Source organism: Elephantulus edwardii, unplaced genomic scaffold (assembly GCF_000299155.1).
Source record: "Elephantulus edwardii isolate Elephantulus edwardi_28Jun2011 unplaced genomic scaffold, EleEdw1.0 scaffold00009, whole genome shotgun sequence".
NCBI lineage: Eukaryota > Metazoa > Chordata > Mammalia > Macroscelidea > Macroscelididae > Elephantulus > Elephantulus edwardii.
In genome coordinates this window covers 28367360-28372085 of record NW_006399759.1, presented here as the reverse complement: position 1 = coordinate 28372085, position 4726 = coordinate 28367360, and positions in this window count along the sequence as shown.

The window sequence follows — 4726 nt, the reverse complement described above, 5'->3', positions numbered from 1 at the left end:
TGGATAAAGGAAAAACCATCAGGAGTCTGTGGAAACAACTAACTGTCAAACACAGAAACTATGGTGACTTGTATAGAGGAACTGGCCAGAAATAGACCAGCAGGAATTAGTTTAAAAAAGCAATAGGAGTTTATTGAATGTTGTTAACAAAGAGTCAACTATGATATCCTGCTTCCTGGTTTGGAAAACTGTATAAATGATGGTAGAATTGTCCTTTGAGGAATTCAGCAGACAGAACAATTTTAGGAAATAAGATAAATCCCCTGTGAGGTGTGTTGATTTCAGATAACCACAGAACTTATCAGTGGAGGTAACCTCTTAGATACACACGTCTGAAACTCAGGAAATTTATATCAGCTGAAGATGTAAGTAATTTTAAGCTTTTCGTGAAAAATACCACACATATGAAAAGTCACATGAAAATAAAAGCTCCATTTAATGGATTATATAAATAAAAACTGCATGTCTCAGAATAACTTAGAACATTCCCAGATCCCCAGAAGACTTCTGGACACCTCATGCTAATAGTAATCTTGAGCTGACTTCTCCACAGAACACTAACCTGATTGGATGGTACCAACTTCCTTGCATTTGTTCTATTTTTGTCACTTAATTATACATTCTTAATCACTGATTATTTTCTGTATAATTTAACTTTGTACAAATGAAATTGTGTATGGTACATTTTTTTAAATCTCTACTTTCTTAGCTTCAACAGGAATTTTGCAGATGTGTTCATATTGCTGTAGTTGGGGTTTTTCAACAAAATTTTTTTATTTTAATTGTTATTTTAGCAAAAGTTTACAGAAAAGCTAGATTTTCATTCATTCATTCATTTATTGTTGCACATTTTACCCCGTTTCCCTCCCTTTTCCCCTCCCCAAGTTGACTTTTTTCCTTTTTATTAGTTAATTTACAAAATTCTAACACAAATTTGAACAAATTCTTTCCATTTTCCTCACCCCCCCCATAAAATTGTACAACCCAGTGATTAACCCCCTCTTCCCCATGTACATCCACATCCTTCTGCTTCCAGCCTCTTCCACACCTCCTGGATCCTTATACTTATTTTACAATAACGGTCTTATCTAATATTTATCCTTGTGGGACTTAGTTCTCTCAGCATAATGCTCTCCAGTCCCTCCCAAGTTAGGTAATAATTTACAAAGTTACTGTTCCTGCATATTGCATAGCATTCCATTGTATGAATGCACCATAATTTCCTCAATCTACTCATTGTGGTTGGACATTTGGGCTGTTCTTGTGGTGGTGAATAATGCTGCTATGAATATTGGTGTACAAATCTCAGTTTGTGCCTCAGTTCTCATATTCTCAGGGTATATTCCAAGTAGTGGAATGACTGGGTCATATGGAATTTCTACTAATAGAAGATAACATTCATATATATTTATTGCTGGCAGATTTTGGTTGTTTCTAGTTTTTAGCTATTATGAGTTGTTGTTGTTAGGTGCCATCAAGTCACGTATGACTCGTAGTAATACTGTGAAAAGCAGATATGAACCTTGTCCTCTCCTGTGCCAACATAATTTCTGACATGCTGAACCTATTACTGCAGGCACTGGGTCAAATCACCTAGACATCTTGCTATCTTTGACCAACTCGCTACTCCTTCAAGCATGATGTTCCCTCTCCTAAGAATAATCTTTCCTATCATCCAGGAAGAGTGCAAATGGTCATTGTAAGGACATAAGAGAAAGAGAAGACCAAAATGGATGTCAGGAGAGATCTGAAAATTGCACTGGAGCACAGAGAAGCCAAAGCACAAAGAAGAATTCAAGTTACTAAAGAGTTGAATAGAAGATTTCAAAAGGCAGCACGGGATGACAAAGTAAAATATTACAATGAAATGTGCAAGGAGTTGGAGTCAGAAAATCAAAAGGGCCGAACTCGCTCAGCATTTCTTAAGCTCAAGGAACTGAAGAACAAATTCAAACATCAAGTTGCTATAATCAAGGATGCTTTAGGCAGAATATTAAATGATTCAGGAAGTATTAAAAGAAAATGGAAAGAGTATTCTGAGTCACTGTATCAAAAGGAATTGGCAGACACAGAAGAATTTCATGAAACAATATATGAGCAAGAGCCTATGGTGATGAAGAAAGAAGTTCAGGCTGCTTTGAAGGAATAGCAAAAAATAAGGCCCCAGGAATGGACGGTATTCCAATTGACATGTTTCAGCTAACAGATGTTGCCCTGGACATGCTCACGAAGTTGTGCCAAGAAATCTGGAGAACTACCACTTGGCCAACTGACTGGAAGAGGTCTATATTTGTTCCCATCCCAACAGAGTGTGGAAACTATAGAACAATATCATTGATTTCACATGCAAGCAAGATTCTACTGAAGATTATCCAAAAACAACTGGAACAGCACATCAGCAGAGAACTGCCAGAAGTCCAGTCTGGGTTTTGAAGGGGTCGTGGTACTGGGGATATTGTAGCTAATGTTAGTTGGATCTTAGCTGAAAGCAGGGAATACCAGAGGAATGTCTATCTGTGTTTCATTGATTATGCAAAGGCGTTTGACTGTGTGGATCATAACAAACTGTGGCTGACTCTGAGAAGAATGGGAATCCCAGAACACTTGATCGTGCTAATGCGAAACCTATACTTGGACCAAGAGGCAGTCGTCAGAACAGAGCAAGGAAACACTGCATGGTTCAAAATTGGGAAGGGCGTACACCAGGGAGGTGTCCTGTCTCCATACCTTTTCAACTTGTACACAGAACAGATTATCCGAGAGGCTAGGCACTATGAGGAGAAATGTGGGGTCAAGATTGGTGGAAGATCTATTAACAATCTGCATTATGCAGATGACACAACCCTGCTTGCTAAAACTGAGGAGGACTTGAAGCGCTTGCTCCAGAGGGTCAAGCACTGCAGCCTCCAATATGGATTGAGGCTCAATGTCAAGAAGACAAACATTCTCACCACTGGACCAATTGGTAGCATCAGGATGGATGGTGAAGAGATTGTGATTGTTCACAGCTTTAGTTTGCTTGGCTCCACAGTCAACACTCTTGGCACCAGTAGCCAAAAAATTAAAAGATGTATTGTGATGGGAAAGTCTGCTGTTAGGGACCTCTCTAAAGTACTGAAGAACAATGGTGTCTCTCTGGAGACTAAGGTGTGTATGATACAGTTCATGGTCTTTGCTATCACTTGTTATGCATCAGAGAGTTGGACTAAGGAGGATAGAAGCAGAATTGATGCCTTTGAGCTGTAGTGCTGGAGAAGAGTATTGAGGGTACCATGACTACTAGAAAAACAAACAGATTCATCCTGGAAAGGGTTAAACCTGGTGGCTCCCTGGAAGCAAGGATTCTGAGGCTCTGTCTAACATACTTTGGACATGTTTTAAGGAGGAACCAGTACTTGGAGAGGGACATCATGCTTGGTAGGATGGAGGGACAGAGCAGGAGGGGAAGACCTTCTACGAGGTGGATTGATTCAGTGACTGGGGTAATTGGGATGGGTCTATCTGAGACGGTGTGATTGGCACAGGACAGAGCAGAGTTTAGGGCTGTTGTACAGAGGGTCACTAAGAGTTGCAAGCCACACAATGGCACATAACAACAACAACAACAACCACATGTTGAAAGTATGTGAGACAAAGCTACACCAACCTTGCCTCCAAGGTGCAATCTGGCTGCAAATTCTGCAGGTTATATCTGTTTGTTCTTTGGCAGTTCATGGGATGTTCAGTACTCTTTTCTGACACCACAACTCAAAGGCATCAATGAATGTGTTTATACTCATCACCTGGTAAACATTTCTACTGGTAGCTAACTTGAAGTAGAATTGCTAATTCAATCCATGATAATCTTATAAACTTTATGTGAATTGAATAAACTGTGTTTATTTACAATCACTACAATAATTCAGCATTCCTACCAACTTGATTTTAGGTTGTTAAAACAGTAACTATTAATGCTCCTAGCGTAAATAAAAACCAAAATTAGTACCTAGTTAATTCTGACTCATGGCAGCCTCATGCGCTTCCAAGTAGAAATGCGTCATAGGGTTTTCTTGTCTGTAATTAAAGAAGTTCATCTCTAGATAAGAGTAATATCTTTTTTTTTAAATTATCATAACCTATGATACTGATAGCCTCAAGTGGGTTAGAATCATCAACCTTTCATTAAATAGTAGCCAAGAACAAACAATTTGTGTATTTTCTAGATTTAATGAAAAGCACAGTATCCCCAATTTTAGCAGAAAATCTTCAACAGTAGTCTACTGAATGATATTAATTTAGACCAGAATAGCAATGAACAAGAATGACATTAGCTTCACAACCCCATTTATTTGGTAGCCTATGTCTTTTAAACTTTAGCCATTCTGAGGAGTGTGTAAAACCCGCTCCTACTAAATTGGTTACATCTTACAGCAACCTTGTGGGACAGGGCTGGACTACCCCATACGGCTTGCCGTGCAGCTGGTGGATTCAAACTGCTGGCCTTTTAGTTAAGAAGCAAGTACTTAAGTTTTGTACCCCAGAGATTCTTTTAGTGGGTGTGGAGGGTACCATATTAAGATAGTGTGTTAAATGTTTCACCTCTAATCAAAAGGTTAGGGGTTTGAATACATTCCCTGCTGCACAGGAGAAAGAGAAGTAGTCTCCTCTCATAAAGATTTACAGCTTAAGAAACCTAACAGAGGGCCAGTATGATTTAAAATCAGCTCAGTGACAATAATTGGGCTTT